The sequence below is a fragment of the Camellia sinensis genome, chromosome 2 (genome assembly GCF_055761805.1).
Source record: "Camellia sinensis isolate YWXY chromosome 2, ASM5576180v1, whole genome shotgun sequence".
In the NCBI taxonomy this organism is placed as follows: domain Eukaryota; kingdom Viridiplantae; phylum Streptophyta; class Magnoliopsida; order Ericales; family Theaceae; genus Camellia; species Camellia sinensis.
In genome coordinates this window covers 100459269-100477920 of record NC_138962.1, presented here as the reverse complement: position 1 = coordinate 100477920, position 18652 = coordinate 100459269, and the positions used below count along the sequence as shown (strand labels likewise).

At 40.1% G+C, this 18652-nt stretch overlaps 1 pseudogene; it reads left to right on the top strand.

The window, feature by feature from the left end:
• Positions 1-1335: 1335 nt before the first annotated feature.
• LOC145816219 (aldehyde oxidase GLOX pseudogene) lies at positions 1336-3136 on the top strand (annotated as a pseudogene).
• The last annotated feature ends 15516 nt before the right edge of the window (positions 3137-18652 follow it).

The window sequence follows — 18652 nt, the reverse complement described above, 5'->3', positions numbered from 1 at the left end:
GCTTTAGCTCACTGCTCATATATATATGTAGGTGTACAGGCACCAGATCGGAGCTAGGAGCGTCAGGGTAACTCCAGTTTTGTCAAGCCAGCCTTTGTGCCTCACTACGAGGTTCCGAGTTGCCATGCTATGGCTTTGGAGTGTTTTGTTTGCTCCCCCCGTCTGTCTCCATACTGTTTGGATTACTGTATAGACTGTCAGTCGCTACTGTACTGTTATAAAGGCTTAGGTCCCTGTACCGTGTGACTGTAAATTTTGTATAGACCGTACTGTTTTGTACAGACGGAATGTTTTCTGTACTGTTATGTAGGGTTGAGTCCCTAGTTTGAATGGATGTAAATATTGTACATACTGTTCTGTACTGTTTGTGTATGTATGAGTGCATGAAAAATCGTTTTGGCATACAGACTGTCACAGCTCATTGGACATTGTTTAATTACTGTATTGGCTTCCGCCAGGCCCTGTACTCTGTTTTACTGTATTACTGTTAGGCAGGCCTTCGGTAATCTCAGATTACTGGCCGGTTACGGTGCTAAACCCATAGGGCCGGGTTTGGGTCGTGACAGGTTTCCTCTCATACATAGGTTCTAAAGCATCATACATGAAAAAGTTTTCTTTCTACTCAATGTCCATTCATTGTATTTGGCTTGAATATATATATATATATATATGTATATAGTTGAGAATGTTGGAGCAGTTAATGTCTAGAGTCCTTGGAGTTCCTCAGTTGACCCCTTAAGGCTGTGTTTAGATTTTAAATTTGTGGAGAACAAAGAAAAAGTGGGGAAATTGAATGAAATAGAAACAAAATTGTTTACAGAAATATTGGGAACATATTGGGGTGTAGGTGTAACCATCAATATTAAAAAGTTATATATATATATATATATGTATATATATTTATGGAATTTAACTATTGTTTAGAGAGGGGCCTACATGATTTTCACACAAATTCCATGAGTCCAAAAGCTAAAGAGTAGCACTCCAAGCTTCACTTCCCTATATTTTCTACACTCTGAAAGGAAGTGACCCTCAATTTTGGGTTCACTTCTTTTGACCTCTGATGCAATTCTTGAATGCCTCCCTTGTCTGATGCTCATCCCCCAAGTGTTCTTAAATATTTACTTGAAAACTTCTACTTGCTATAACCCTTATTATTTATTAGTTTAATTAAATATAACAATTATTAAGTATATAATATACACATAGAAACTCATATCAATACCCATTCCCACCATCAACCCTACTCATCTCTAACCAAGAACTCAACAATAGAATTCCAAGACCCTATTTTCCCTCTCCCTACCCACATACACACTGCTTTCTCTCACCAAAATGGTCACCTTCTTTCTACTAGCATTGTTATTTATCCTCCTCCTTCTCAATCCATTTCCAGCCATGTGTCAAATTGGCCGTGAAGGCGAATGGTGTCTCTTGCACGCAAGCATTGGCATATCCGCTATGCACATGCAATTACTACATAACAACAAGGTTGTCATGTTTGATAGGACTGATTTTGGCCCCTCTAATCTCTCTCTCGCCTATGGCCGCTGCCGGTATGATCCTTCCGATAATGTTCTAAAAAATGACTGCACTGCTCACTCTTTACTCTATGACATAGGCACTAACACTTTTCGGCCACTAATGGTAGAGACCGATACGTGGTGCTCCTCTGGCTCCGTCCTCCCTGATGGAATGCTAGTCCAAACCGGAGGCTACAATGACGGTGATCATGTAGTGCGCACGATAGCCCCATGCAATGATGATTCCTGTGATTGGGTTGAGTTTCCCGGTTATCTATCGGAGCGTAGATGGTATGCAACAAATCAAAGACTACCAGATGGTCAGATTATCATCATCGGTGGAAGGAGACAGTTTGACTAAGAGTTCTACCCTAGAAACTCTGAATCTTCGTCTTCTTTCTGGCTTGAATTTCTTAGAGAGACTAGAGACGATGATGAGAACAACTTGTACCCATTTGTACACCTATTGCCAGATGGAAACTTGTTTATTTTTGCCAACACAAGAGCTATATCTCTAGATTACAAACAAAACCGTGTTGTTAGAGAGTTCCCTTCGATAGCCGTCAATGATCCTCGAAATTACCCTAGCTCAGGTTCATCCGTGTTGCTCCCCATAGATGAAAACGAGCCCATTGAGGCGGAGGTCATGGTATGCGGCAGTGCACCCAGTGGTGCGTTCTCCAGGGCTAAACAAGGGATCTTTGATGCTGCGAGTCGCTCATGCGGACACATAAAGGTCACCGATGAAAATCCTAGTTGGGCCATGGAGGACATGCCGATGCCTCGTGTGATGGGCGACATGATACTTCTTCCCACTGGCGACGTGGTCATCATCAATGGTGCCGGATCAGGTACTGCGGGTTGGGAAATTGGGCAAAACCCGGTTACCCAACCAGTGATTTACAAGCCATACGGGGTTGAGGACATCCGGTTTTCAGTCATGTCCCCTGCAACAAGGCCAAGAATGTACCATTCGAGTGCGGTTTTGCTAACTGATGGTCGTGTTTTAGTTGGAGGAAGCAACCCACATCCATACTACAACTTCACTGGGGTACAATACCCAACAGACCTGAGCTTGGAAGCCTATTCACCGCCCTACTTGAGACCCGAGTATGACCCAATACGCCCCAGAATTATGAATATCAATGAGAGTTTCAGGTATATGCAGTCATTTTGGGTTACTTTCACGGTGCCGAGGTTTCTGAAACTGAGTGCTGTATCGGTGAGAATTGTTGCACCGTCGTTTACGACGCATTCGTTTGGTATGAACCAAAGAATGGTGGTGCTGAAGACGAGTGAGCTATACTGTGTCGGGTCAGAGGAGTATAGGGTAACTGCAATAGGGCCTTCAACGGCTGAGATTGCACCACCAGGTTACTATTTGTTGTTTGTTGTGCATGCTAGTATACCAAGTTCTGGCATGTGGGTGAAGATTCAGTGATGGGTTGTTTGTGTGCTGCTAATATGTAATATTTTTGCTATAATAATATAGATTTCAGTAGTAGTATATTACAAGGAAATGTGAATGCAAGGGGTTATGATTGATTTACTGGAACGATAAGGATTGGTTTGATTTGCATTCTAAGAATTGGAATAATATTGTAGAGAACTGAGTAATGGTATAAAAGCATATTTTGTTTACATTTTTATAGAATGATGATATGGTTCATTTTTGTTCAATAATTTAAAGTAAACAGATTCATGACAGGGATTTATAATTTTAAAAATGTTAGTACCATGTCAGTCTTGTATGGAACTTGTGTAGAATATAGTCTACAAACCCATAATTTTACTAAAATCTTACGACAGGACATGTTGCTGACCATGATTAGTTTCTCAAATATTGATGCTTGGCAAAATTTGCATTCAGTAAGAATTTTAGTAAAGTTATTTTGTTTTATAGATTTTTTGATAAAATTTATGTTTGCTTAGCATTTTGTTGAATAATTATGTGGGCTTACATGAAAAAAATAGAACTCGCATGGGTAGTCCAATCGTAACTTGTAAGGGGGAGTTGGGGGAAGAGTTGATCGAGGGGATGAGTAAGTTTGCCGAGTGTCGAGGGTGGCAGGAAGGGGAGGGTTCAATGGTGGAGGGACGGGGGCGATCGGAGAGAGAGGAGAAAGGCAATGGGTGGTGGGGTCATTGCAAATTGGCTATGAACGAATTGAATTGTTCATTGTTTAGTCGATGTGGGACCAACAGGCGCCAATTCGTGTGTCAACAACAACAATTCCATATCACAGAAATATAGTTCCATAAAATTCAGTTTATAGATGTGTTAAATTCAGTTGAACTATAGTTCCATAACAGGAGAACATACAATATCGCAGAAACAATAAGTACAAAGAGCTCAATACTTTACTAGAAATTTGTTTTTCTACTTCATTTGTGATCCTTTGACTTGGGTTTGAGTCTCCCTCATCCACACAAAAAGAAAAGAAAAAGAGTTAAATAAATATAGGAAAAATTACACTAATAGTCTCTAAATTTTACCTCGTGTTATTTTGGTCACTATATTTTTCATTAGCTCAATTTTGATTCTTAATTTTAAATTTTGTGTCAATTTGGTCCAATTGATAATACGGTTAGTGTTTCTGATGAAAAATTATCACTAAATTGGTTAACTCACTGTCACTGAGTTGAACAAGTTTATAATTTTGCTTTAAAAAATATGACATAATGTCACTTATGTGGATATTTTTTTATTAAAAAATGTAAACAAATGTAAGTAATTGGATTAAATTGAGACAAAATCATAAATTCAAGATTGAAATTGAGTTAATTGAAATTACAGAAATCAAAATGACACAAAGACTTAAATACAGGAGTGTAATTTGTCCATATATATTTTTATTTTTTGATCAAATGGTAGAAGATTATTGTAGTATTACATATGTACGAAGACTACACGTAGTGGCCCGAAGTCTTGTTTCTCTCTATGCTAGGGGTGGACTGTAACGCCCTCAAAATAATAGCATTAAACCCATCAAATAAGATATGCATTAATGAGTAAAAGTTCTACATCCTTCCATTTATCAGAGTTTCTTTACAAAAGTATTACATGTTAACAACAAAAGCAAAATGCCCTAAGGGCTTACAGCTTTCCAAGTTAACACTTTGTTACAACAAAAAGAGTACTAACTCATACACGTTAAGCCCTTGGCTTGAATTTACATGTAATACATCAAAAAGTAAAACGACTACATTATGTCCGCCTCTAGCCTCCCAAGCTATGTCCTTGGAGGTGGCATGCTTCCAGCACCTGAAAATGATGTTCCCATATAGGGTGAGCCACAGCCCAGTAGAAATACACTAAACCAACCATGAACAATGACTAAAATATTAGCAATTGATAGATGGCCAACACTGATACAATCACATAAATCACATATTTATGTCATACGACTTATGAGTCCAAGTTACCTTTCATTTTCCCTTTTTCAACAGATAGACATATAAGCTCTACCCACATTCTCAACAGATATGTATAACAACAATATCCACATTCACAGATAAGCATATAAGCTATATCCACATTCTACAACAGATAGGTATAACCACAATATCCACAGATAAGCATATAAGCTATATCCACACATCACAAAGATAAGCATATAAGCTCTATCTTCACTTCTTTAGACAAGCATATGAGCTGTATCTACGGAGTTCATCCCCTATCTTCTCCCAACACTATCCGGTTTAGAGGTACATCCCCTATCTTCCCCTAAACCGCGGAGTACATCCCCCATCTCCTCCTCTACACATAACGTATACAAACACAATGGTTCTATATACAATCACCCAATACATATAATTAATGTATTCTATCAACCGTCAAATTCCATGACACATTCCATTGATTAGTTTCCGTTTGCCTAATCATCATGCATTGTCTACAACAATCACGACTATCCTCCACCGATAGCCCAAAGCAATTATTTCTAAACAGAAAATAAATGCACAATGGATATTCAATCAACATTTCATTTCCTCATTTCTCACAATTAATTATCCCAATTAATCAAACAATGTAATTAGGTCATTACCCATAATTAACATTTCAACCCTTAGGTCCCACTTTCATCAATGATTCAACATTTATTCCATTTCTCTATGCCAAAAACATGCATCTAGGTTTATTATGAATAACACCCCAACTTTTGTAAAATAACACAAAAGCCCCAAACTTTCACAAAATTACCCAACCAACACCAACATCTCAAACTACTAAAATTTAAAGACAAGATCCATAGAGAGGAGTAGGATATCCCTACCTCAAATTCGGAGCCCCAAAGGAGAAGATGATAAAACCCAACGTGCTCCAAAACCCAAAATTTTCAGATTAAAATGTAGCCCTCGATGATCAACAACTTTTTTGTAATGGCCAAAGATGAGCAAATCACTCCTACTACATCAAAACCTAGAGAGAAGGTAGAGTTCTAGAGTGAGAGGCTCAACAATGGTGTTTTTGGAAAAGTAGGAGAGAGAAGAGAAAGTGAAAAAGTGATTTGAAAAGTCAAAACACGTATAGCGACCCCGGTCTTCTCCCATTTGATTATTGTATTCGGACTTAGGTTCCGTAGATTCTGTCATTGTATTATTGTTGTTGTTGTCCCTTATTTGCTCATTTGGACTTATAGGATGTGTTGGGCAGGTTTGTTTCAGGTTGGTTGGGTTTAGAAACCAAGTGTTGCTGTCCAGAATTTTGGGTCTTCGCTCGAGCGAGGAGTTTGTCGCTCGAGCGAGCTGTTATTTTTGGTTATTCGCTTGAGCCGGGGTTTGGTAGCTCGAGCGAGAGGTTGCGTCTGATTTGGACCTGTAGCTGTGCATTCTTGGCTCGAGCGAGCTTTTCTTCGCTCGAGCGAGTTAGTTCGATCTTCGCTCGAGCAATAGTTCTTTCGCTCGAGCGTGAGTCTGGTTACAGACCTGAGGGTTTGAGTTCTTCGCTCGATCGAGTTTTCTTTTGCTCGAGCGAGCTTTTGGGTTGTTGGCTCGAGCAAGGTTTTCTTGGCTCAAGCGTATCTTTTCTGTGTCTGGTTGCTCGAGCGACAAAGTCTTCGCTCGAGCGAGACTGTCAGGTTTAAATAGGCAGCAGCGTGTTTCAGATCTGTTTTTCATACACTTTCATATTCCAAAACCCTAGTTACGAGTCTTCTCTCCCTATACACACCTTCTCTCTTAGATTTGATCCACTTAGGGTGTGTTTCTACCATAAATCCTTCATTAAAAAGAGAGAGTGAGTCGAGGGCTTCCATCTAATCTGAACATTTGGCGATTTGGAGCACTTTGGTATTTGGGTATTCATCTCTGTCTTCTCCATTTGGGTTGTTCTCTTCGAGGTAGGGATTTCCTACTCCATTTTATAGGTTTTGTTCTAAGCTTTGGTATTTCGATATGTTGGGGATACTTTGGTAAATTTTGGGAAAAACCCTAGTTGTATTATTAGATTAATTTGTATAATTAATTCATGGAACTGGGAAAAGATGGTTAAATTCATGGAATTGGGGAATTCATTGATTAAATGGCGTAGTTGGATAATTTGAATCATTTGTCTATTGAATTGTTGATCTATTTATTTCTAGTCTAGAAATAACTGTTTTGGGCTATCGGTGGAGGATAGTCATGTTTGTTGTAGACATTGCATGTGGATTAGGGACAATTGAAACTAATCAATTTGTTTAAGTCATAAATTTAGACTATTGAATTAATACAGAAATTACATGTATTGATTGAGCATTGCATATGCATATTGTTTGGGAGGAGATAGGGGATGTACTCCACGGTTTAGGGGAAGATAGGGGATGGACCTCTAAACCGGATATTGTTTGGGAGGAGATAGGGGATGGACTCCATTAGCATCACTTTTATGTGTGCTTATCTATATTGAAGTGTTTTATTGATACAGCACTAAAATGTGTATCAATCTGGAAGTATGAAGTGTTTTGATTCGAGCTTGAGTCTCATATGTTTGTTGATATTCGAAGGACGTGAATATGATATATGTAATTCACTGTTGTAAGTTTGGCCAGGTTCTGAGCCATGTTAATAAAATTGGAAAGTAAAACATGTGTTAGACAATAGTGTCATGAGACTGTAAAATGAAGTAATTGATTATCTTGGTTAACCATCTGTTGAATGCTATTGCTTTATTCATTGCTTATATGTGGTTTAGTATATTTCTACTGGGCTGTGGCTCACCCTATATGGGAACATCATTTTCAGGTTCAGGTGATAAAATACCTCCAAGGACTTAGCTTGGGTGGGTTTGGCTTCTGGATTATGAAGAAGACTATCTTAGTTAATTGTCTTTATTTATTAGTACACAAGCCTAGGGCTTTTCTTGTATTGAGTTAGAACTCATATTTTTGTATCCAAGTGTTGGCTTGGAAAGATGTAAGCCTGTAGGGCATTTAATTTGATGTTATCTGTAATGTTTTCGTTTAGTAATCCTCTGATGAATGAATTAATAAATTGTTTTCTTTGAATAATGCATGTCAATGAAATGTATATAATGGGTTTATTTTGAGGGCGTTACAACACGGAACTTAAACTCAGACGACCCGCTCGAGCGTAGAACACTCCGCTCGAGCGTAACTCACAGACTCCCGCTCGAGCGGCCAAACTCCCGCTCGAGCGCCGGATGCACTCTCCCAGCACTCTTACAGAGCCAGGTCTCCGCTCGAGCGTCCAACTCTCCGCTCGAGCGGCACTCACACAACCCCGCTCGAGCGGCCAAACCCACGCTCGAGCGTACAACACTGCACAAGAAATACTGGATGGGTGTATTCCCCGCTCGAGCGCCAACACCCCCGCTCGAGCGGACAGGCCAAAATCTGGGCAACTAGTTTTGGTTTCTAAACTCAACCAACCTGAAACAAATCCGCCCAACACATCCTATAACTCAAATACGAAGTAAAAAGGATGTAAACAAGATACTAATCAACTACCAACATCCACGGACACATGTCCGGATCTCTGTACAACAAGGGTAAACCCGGGATCGCTATATGGACAAGACTCCAACCTAAGAATTTTGGTGTGATAAAGCAAATTCTTACCACCTGATTAATACATAACATGTATGCATTTGTTATTTATTTATTTTTTTTCATTTATTGTTTTAGCTTACTTAAATTGCACACACATCAGTCGCTACTGTTAGTAAAATTTTTGTCAAGCTTAGATCGATAAAGTCTTAACTAAAATTTCACCAAACAACACAATGATCAAACAATTGTGTTGAGGTTCTATGCATTGAAAGTTCAAGGACTTTTTTGGAATAAAAATAATGGCAATACAAACAAGAAAAAAAGAAAGAGAGAAGAAGAAGAAGATGAAGATATAAATGATTGAATGAACAATCAAATACAAGTAAAATATATTAAGACTACTCCTATCTAAGTTTAAACTACTCATATGTAGATTAGATCTACTTTTAGGATAAAAAAGAAATTGAAATCAAGTCATGTATTAATTTGTTGGTGTCTTACAATAGAGCCACTAATGGCAATTTATAGAAAAAAAAAAAGGAAAAAACTTCCATTAACCACCACCTAAATAACTACTTTTAACTTCATAAATCTTCAATCTTCTTTCTTACAATGCCACGTGTCTTTCATCCCTTGAATTTTCAAAACTTGTCTTAGCTTCTCTTTAACCTCCAAGATTTTCCTACATAACAAGAAGAAGAAGGAGAAGTAATAGAAAATTTAAACCTAGTCATAATTGAGGGAAAATTTATTTATGGTGCAAATAATGCCCCACCAACTCCTTAAGAATAAGAGCACTCGATTTCTTGAAGAGTTGTATGAACATAAATACATAATAGAAACTATGAAAATTATAATCGATTGGTCATATATATATAATGTTTTTTTTTGGGGGGCTACATCGAAATACTCCTCTATTACTGTTATATAAAAAATAGAAATAAAATTGAGAATTTCTTTTGGCAAATCACTTCATCAAAATTATTTTTTGATGTGACCCACAAAGCCATTGTGGTTGTTGAATGACAGAAATCATAATGTCAATTGACTTTAGAAAATTAAATTTTTTGACAAAATTAACAATATCAAAAAATTCAAATTCATCAAATGTGGATTGTTCAAAATTTTCAGCCATGTTTAGCTTAAAATCATACCCCCTAATTGGATTTTTACCATCATTTTGTGATGGTTGTTCATAAAATTTAGTCATGTTTGGCTCAAAATCATGCCCTCCAATTAGATTTTCACCATCATTTTGTGATGGTTGTTCATCAAATTTAGTAATGTTTGGCTTAAAACCACGCCTTCCAATTGAATTTTCACCATTATTTTGTGATGGTTGTTCAACATTTTTTTTGGGGTCATATTTGACTTAAAACCATACATTCCAATTGGATTGTTAACATTAAAATGCTCAATATCCTTTGGCAAAAGAAGTTGGTCTTCTTCTTCAATTAATGGCTTAGAAAATTGCCCGCAAGGCATGTCATTTTTAGAACTTAATTTTTCCTAAGCCATAGCTTTTGTGGATAGAAAGTTTTGCTTGGAAATGCCTCTTAGCAACTCATAAAATTTGCGCTTTTTAAGATTCTCTAATGTTTCACTCTAATATTGAATTTCTCGATCAACTTGATAAACTTGACAACTAAGTTGATGAATTTTTCCATTAAAGTAATTTATATCAATTGGAACAATCTTTTGTGTATAAAATAAAACTCAAATAAAGAAAATAAATTATTTACGTGAAGTTCTTGTATCAAAAAGTTAGAACAAAAGTGTATGACACTCCGTCCTTAAGATAGATTCGTCGTTGCACAGGTGCTCACAGATTATTGATGTCTATCTTCCAGGATACAATAATCAATATCACAGATTGTAATAGCACTACAAACAATTTGTCTTGCGAACCAGAACTTGAGTTCTGCCCTCTCTAAATTTCTATAAACTAATATGAAGTACAGATGCAGGAAAGAAATAAAAAAGGAAAGGAAATGGATGAATTGAATCTACTAGAGGATCCTATATTTATAGACAAAGAGGTGTTTGTTTGGAAGGGCAAAAAACCCTTCGAACAAGTGTGCAATCTTGAACCGCCAGAAAATGAAGAGAGGCGACTAGAGAGGCACTGTTCTAGGAAGCAAAAATTTGAATTCGAATTTTGGCACAAAAGTTTGAATTAATTCATTAGGAATTTAAATTTTCTAGCAAGAATTTGAAAAAATTCAAAGGAATTTTGTCCAAAAAATTAAAGTTAGGACCCGACCTATAATCCACACACGTCCTGCTCGACCAGACGGCGAGGGTGGTGCCCGTGCACGTGTGGTGGATTTGGGTCAAATTCACTTTGTCCATAACTCCCCTTCTTACAAACCTTGGGGTGCCCCTTGGGGCCCATCCCAAGTATGTCAACCTAAAACTTATATACTCATACAAACTCTCTTATTGTTTTTATGTGGGACAACCAAAACAAAGTAACCCATATTTGTTTCTTCAACTTCCTATTTCATGAAACCAAAAAGGACGTAAACTTCCCATTCATCCATAAATGGTTTTGACGAACTGTCTTTACCATGTGACTTGCCATACGGCAAGGAACACGTCACCACTTGGACCCACCTCAAAAGACATGTGGGCACCACTTAAATTTGGGCTCAAAGTTGGCCCAAAATAAGCCTATAAAACTAAATTTTCCAATAATCCCTCACATGAATGGAATTGACGGAGAGAAAATGCAACAACATGATGTTTCTAAAGACAGTACAGAAATCGGAGATATTCTGCAAATGGTAGGTAGCTTTTGGCTTTGAACTTTCTCTTATGAGACATTATCGAAGTTACCAACTAATCATTGAACATGATGTTTTGAACTATTCAACTGTTTGTGTAAATCAAGACAATAGAACTCACACAGCATATTTCCAGAAATAGTTTGGTTCTCACGATTGTGTTCATTTTGGTCCTGAACAACCTGGTGCTTCATGAGTGCTCTAGAGAATTGTAGCCCTCACAAATCTCATAGAATCGGCCTAGTTCACACTCATAAAGGTGATTCTTATGAAGAGTATCCTGCCATACTCCACTAGTTATTCCTAGATATGAGAATCATCAAAAGCATTGCTTATCCTAACACGCTGCAGACATCATTATTCCATCATAAAAATGGGTAGAAGTTTGACTCCCCAGTGATCTTGATGAGTCATACACAACTTGGTTGTCCCTTTGAACCTAGATTTTGGGATCTCTAGTCAACTAAGTTGGGTTATTGTTGTGGTAACTCTTATTTAATAGGCTTAAGTTCCATTCCCCTCGATGAATTCTTAACTAACTCTCTTGCTAACCCTTTGGTTAGTGGATCCGCTATGTTGTCTTTAGACTTCACATATTCAATAGAAATAATTCATTAGAGAGTAGTTGTCTCACGATGTTATGTCGACGATGAATGTGTCGTGACTTACTATTATACATATGACTTTGTGCTCTACCTATTGCTGATTGATTATCACAATGTATACATATAGCATGCATAGGTTTCAGCCACATTGGAATATCTTCAAGGAAGTGACGAAGCCATTCTGCTTCTTCCTCGGCTTTATCTAAACTCTGATTCCATAATAGACCTAGCAATGCAAGTCAGTTTGGAAGATTTTTAAGATACAGCGACACCACCAAGAGTAAAGACATACCCACTGGTGGATTTTAAGTTTCTCGTATTCGATATCCAGTTTGCATCATAGTATCCTTTAAGTACCACTGGATATCTAGTATAGTATAACTCAATGTTACGAGTAAATATGAGATATCTCAGAATCCTTATAATCGCTTTCCAGTGTTTTACTCTTGGATTACTCGTATATCTACTTAATTTACTTACTACATAGGCTATATCTAGTAAAGTGCAGTTCATCAAATACATTAAATTTTCAATAATTTGGACATACTCTAATTGAGAAATACTTTCATGTACATTCTTAGAGAGAAACATATTAACATCCATAGGTGTTCTAGCAAATCATTTTTGCTAAATTTGTTAAGTATTTTATCAATGTAATGTAACTGTGACAAAGCATATCCTTATGATATTTTGGAAATTTTCATACCAAGAATTACATCAGTAATCCCTATGTCCTGCATGTCAAAATATTTATTCAAGATTTTCTTGGTAGTTTTAATCATGTCGTTATTACTACCTATTATAGCGATCCCGGGTTTACCCTTGTTGTACAGTGATCCGGACATGTGTCCGTGGATGTTGGTAGTTGATTATTATCTTGTTTACATCCTTTTTACTTCGTCTTTGAGTTATAGGATGTGTTGGGCAGGTTTGTTACAGGTTGGTTGAGTTTAGAAACCAAAACTAGTTGCCCAGATTTTGGCCTGTCCGCTCGAGCGGGGGTTTTGGCGCTCGAGCGGGAATTGCACCCATCCAGTATTTCCTGTGCAGTGTTGGACGCTCGAGCGTGGAGTTCGCCGCTCGAGCGGGGTTGTATGAGTGCCGCTCGAGCGGGGAGTTGGAAGCTCGAGCGGAGACCTGGTTCTGTAAAAGTTCTAGGAGTGTGTATTCGCCGCTCGAGCGAGGTTGTTGGCGCTCGAGCGGGAGTCTGTGAGTGACGCTCGAGCGGGGTGTTTGACGCTCGAACGGGTCGACTGGGTTTAAGTTCCGTGTTTTGACTTTTCAAATCACTTTTTCACTTTCTCTTCTCTCTCCTACTTTTCCAAAAACGCCATTGTTGAGCCTCTCACTCTAGAACTCTACCTTCTCTCTAGGTTTTGATCTAGTAGGAGTGATTTGCTCATCTTTGGCCTTTACAAAAAAGTTATTGATCGTCGAGGGCTACATTTTAATCTGAAAATTTCGAGATTTGGAGCACGTTGGGTTTTGTCATCTTCTCCTTTGGGGCTCCGAATTTGAGGTAGGGATATCCTACTCCTCTCTATGGATTTTGTCTTTAAATTTTAGTATTTTGAGATGTTGGGGTTGGTTTGGTAATTTGGTGAAAGTTTGGGGCTTTTGTGCAATTTTACAAAAGTTGGGGTTTTATTCATAATAAACCTAGATGCATGTTTGCCATAGAGAAATGGAATAAATGTTGAATCATTGATGAAAATGGGACCTAAGGGTTGAAATGGTAATTATGGATAATGACCTAATTACATTGTTTGATTAATTGGGATAATTAATTGTGAGAAATGAGGAAATGAAATGTTGATTGAATATCCATTGTGCATTTATTTTCTGTTTAAAAATAATTGCTTTGGGCTATCGGTGGAGGATAGTCGTAATTGTTGTAGACAATTCATGATGATTAGGCAAACGAAAACTAATCAATGGAATGTGTCATGGAATTTGACGGTTGATAGAATACATTAACTGTATGTATTGAGTGATTGTATATAGAACCAAAGTGTTTGTATACGTTATGTGTAGAGGAGGAGATGAGGGATGTACTTCGCGGTTTATGGGAAGATAGGGGATGTACCTCTAAACCGGATAGTGTTGGGAGAAGATAGGGGATGAACTCCGTAGATACAGCTCATATGCTTGTCTAGAGAAGTGAAGATAGAGCTTATATGCTTATCTGTGAATGTGGATATTGTTGTTATACATATCTGTTGAGAATGTGGATATAGCTTATATGCTTATCTGTGAATGTGGATATTGTTGTTATACATATCTGTTGAGATTGTGGGTATAGCTTATATGCTTATCTGTGAAGGTGGGATATAGTTTTTATACGTATCTGTTGAAAATGTGGATAGAGTTTATATGCCTATCTGTTGAAAAAGGGAAAATGAAAAGTAACTTGGACTCATAAGTCGTATGACATAAATATGTGATTTATGTGAATGTATCAGTGTTGGCCATCTATCAATTGCTAATCTTTTAGTCATTGTTCATGGTTGGTTTAGTGTATTTCTACTGGGCTGTGGCTCACCCTATATGGGAATATCATTTTCAGGTACAGGTAGCATGCCACCTCCAAGGACATAGCTTGGGAGGCTAGAGGCGGACATACTTTTGTCGTTTTACTTTTTGATGTATTACATGTAAATGCAAGCGAAGGGCTTAATGTGTAAACGAGTTACTACTCTTTTGTTGTAACCAAGTGTTAACTTGGAAAGCTGTAAGCCCATAAGGCATTTGCTTTTGTTGTTAACATGCAATACTTATGTAATGGAATTCTGATAAATGGAGGAAAGTGGAACTTTTACATATCAATGCATGTCTTATTTGATGGGTTTAATGTTATTTTTTTGAGGGCGTTACAACTTGGTATCAGAGCGTACCGAGTTCGAATACTTTGGGTACGTGGGAAGTGATTAGGATCACAATGGGTTTGTCTCGCTTGATAGAGACTTAGATGTAGTATCATATGCTATCTGCTTAATTGATAACATGCTTATGTGACTATGTGGGTATGGGATTTAGTTTCTAGGATGTTGATCGGATCCTTGGGTTTCTGGGAGTCTTGTTGGAAAAGCACTTGATCAATGCTATTTCTAATCGGAACTCTAGTAACGCCTCGGGACTATCATTATCCGGAAATGAAATTCGTAAGTGCTTATGTGTTTATGTGCTTACGTGGAGTGAATTACAGTTGTCCATGCATTAGGACGTGAGTGTTTAGTTTCGGCACATTTGTGAATGTGCTAATGTTCTATGTTACCTTTATTAGGATGTCAGGGCGAGGAAGAGGTGCTAGGCGTGGTAGACCTGCGAGGCAGGAGGTACCGTTACCGGAGGAGGTTCCGGCAGTGCAAGAGGGAGTTGGTCAGGCCAATGTGGCCGAGCCAGTGGGTCAGTAGGCCATGGGTGCCTTGGCCAGAGAGATAGCAGGAGCTTTGGGTATTCTTAGAGCTGGGAATCAGGCAACTGATGCAGGGCCTTCTTTCTTGAAGAGGGAGTTTTTCCGGTCTAATCTGGATGAGTTTATCGGGGATCCGAAGGAGCCACTTAAGGCTGATGAGTGGCTAGAGCAAATGAGTAAGACGTTTGAGATGCTTGGCATTGAGGACGGAGCACTGAAAGTGACCTTGGCATCCTTCCAACTGAAGGGAGATGCGGGTCAATGGTGGAAGTACGAGAAGGCTCATGTTGGTGGTACTTGGGAGGCGTTTGTGAATGCTTTTCAGGAGAGGTTTTTGTCTGCAGCAGCTAGAGAGAAGCTGAGGGACCAGTTTAGCCAGCTTAAATAGCAGGGCTTGTCAGTGGCCAAGTTTGAGGCTACTTTTACCAGTCCTGTCCAGGTTTGCACCTGAACTGGTGGCGTCTGAGGAACGCCGTTGCTATGAGTTTGAGCGGAAGTTGAGGCGGGGCCTCAAGTTGAGAGTTGGTGGGTCTTATATCCGAGAGTATAGACACCTGGTAGATGCTGCTGCTCATATGGAAATTATGATGCAGGAAGAGGAGGAAGAACAGAGGGGCTCCAAGAGGAGCCAAGATGGTCAGGGTGATGGCAGGAGGCAGAGGGGTTATAACCCTCAGCAGTCTCAGGGAGCAGTTTCTAGATCGACCTTTCCAGTGCCAAGTGCAGGCTCGGGGAGAGGCAATCAGGGGGAGTTTGCTTGTTACAAGTGTGGCCAGCTAGGTCACAAGGTTTCTGTTTGCCCGCAGAAGGGTGGGGGTCAGAGAGCTGCTTCTTCTTCAGCTAGACCGCAGAGTCAGAGTTTGGGCAGGGGGCAGCCCTTGTCTTGTTATCAGTGTGGATAGCCTGGGCACCTGAAGAGGTTTTGCCCGCAGTTGAGTACCACTTCGGGAGCGTCTGGTTCTAGGCAGACGCAGGGTTTTCAGCCAGCTCAGTCTGTGCAGGCCTCGAGGGCCAATCCGGGAGCTTCGTCATCCCAGTCTGTGCAGCAGTCTTTTGCTCCGAGGGGTGAGCAGGTAGACCAGGGGCCTACGGGGCGCGTGTATGCTGTTACCGCGCAGGATTTAGTACCGACTCCATCGGCAGTGAGAGGTACTTTTCTGTTTTGCAACTCGGTTGCTAATGTGTTGATAGACACGGGTGCATCTCATTCTTTTGTATCTGCTGCATTTGCATCTGTTTTGGAATTGGAGTTAGCACAGTTAGCGTCTCCTATTTGTGTGGTATCGCCTTTGGGTGGTGAGTTGATCCTGAAACAGGGTGTTAGAGGATGTGATATAGAGGTCGCCGACTATAGGCTTCCTTTTCCGTTTGTTGTCATGCCCATGAAGGGTTTTGATATTATTTTGGGTATGGACTGGCTATCGTCATACCGGGCTGTTATCGATTGCTACCGCCAGAGGGTCACGTTATGTACCTTGAGCGAGGAGTGGTTCCATTTCTTGGGAGACCGGGTTGGTTGTGTGTTGTCACCGGGGTATGATTCGCGAGGGCAAAGTGAGCTTAGTAGTCTACTTGCCAGCTTTGAGAGTGGTGAGAGTGGTGAGACCCAGCTTGTGTTGCCGAGGGTGGTTTGTGAGTATTCGGATGTCTTTCCCGAAGATCTTGTTAGTTTGCCACCTCACCGAGAGATAGAGTTCTCTATTGATTTAGTGCCCGGCATGGCGCCGATTTCTATGGCACCCTTCCGTTTTGCGCCAGCAGAGTTGGTTGAGTTGAAAGTTCAGCTCCAGGAATTGTTAGATAAGGGCTTTGTTCGCCCTAGTGTTTCGCCGTGGGGAGCACCGGCCCTCTTTGTTAAAAAGAAAGATGGTGCCTTGAGATTGTGTATTGACTACCGGAAGTTGAATCGGGCTACGGTTAAGAATAAGTATCCTATGCCTCGTATAGATGATTTGTTTGACCAGTTGAAGGGTTCCCGTTGTTTCTCTAAGATAGACTTGAGATCGGGTTACCACCAGTTGAGGGTCAGGGAGGAGGATGTTCCTAAGACGGCATTCCGTACGCGGTATGGCCATTATGAGTTTCTGGTGATGCCATTCGGGCTTACCAATGCACCGGCAGTCTTTATGGACTTGATGAACCGGATCTTCCGGGAATTCTTGGATCGGTTTGTAGTCGTTTTTGTGGACGACATCCTTATTTATTCGCCTTCTGAGGAGGAGCACGAGGCACACTTGAGAGTGGTGCTTGAGTTACTTAGAGCCCATAGGCTGTATGCCAAGTTTGGGAAGTGTGAGTTCTGGCTGAGGGAAGTCAAATTCTTAGGCCACGTAGTATCCGGGAAAGGGGTGTCTGTTGATGCATCCAAGGTAGAGGCAGTGCAAGATTGGGCACAGCCTAAGAGTGTGTTTGAGATCCGCAGTTTTCTAGGATTAGTTGGGTATTACCGTCGGTTTGTGAAAGATTTCTCCAGGTTAGCGTCACCGTTGACTAGACTGACTCGGAAGGGAGTCAAGTTTGTGTGGAGTGAGACTTGTGAAAAGTCGTTCCAAGAGCTGAAAGTTAGATTGACCACCGCTCCGGTGTTGATTATTCCAGAGAGAGGGTTGGGTTATGCAGTTTATTGTGATGCCTCACGAGAGGGTTTGGGTTGTGTGTTGATGCAAGAGGGGAAAGTGGTAGCTTATGGCTCACGTCAGTTGAAAATACACGAGAAGAATTACCCCACACACGACCTAGAGTTAGCAGCAGTGATCTTTGCCTTGAAAATTTGGAGGCACTACCTTTATGGTGAGAGGTTCGAGGTATTCTCGGATCACAAGAGTTTGAAGTATCTGTTTACCCAGAGAGACTTGAATCTAAGGCAAAGGAGATGGATAGAGTTCATCGAGGATTATGATTTTGAGTTGCACTATCATCCGGGAAAGGCCAATGTTGTGGCCGATGCCCTTAGTAGGAAATCCATTAGTGATGTAGCTTGTATAGCCATCCGGGAATGGGAGATGTTGGGAGCACTTGGCGAGTTTGATTTGCTATTGGGCGAATCTGTTGAGGCTGCGGCCTTGTTTTCTGTTGTTGCGCAGCCTACACTTGTGACTAGAGTGTTAGAGGCACAGAGAGGTGACCTTGAGGTAGAATCCCTCCGAGAGAAGATCTCCAGTGGGAAAGTTGAGAAGGGTTTGACGGTGTATCCCGACCTGAGTGTGAGATACCGAGACCATTTGTTTGTACCGGAGTCTTGCCGAGAGGAGGTACTCCGAGAGTTTCACCTTTCGCGCCTTGCGGTGCATCCGGGAGGTACTAAGATGTATCAGGATTTCGGTCGCCAGTT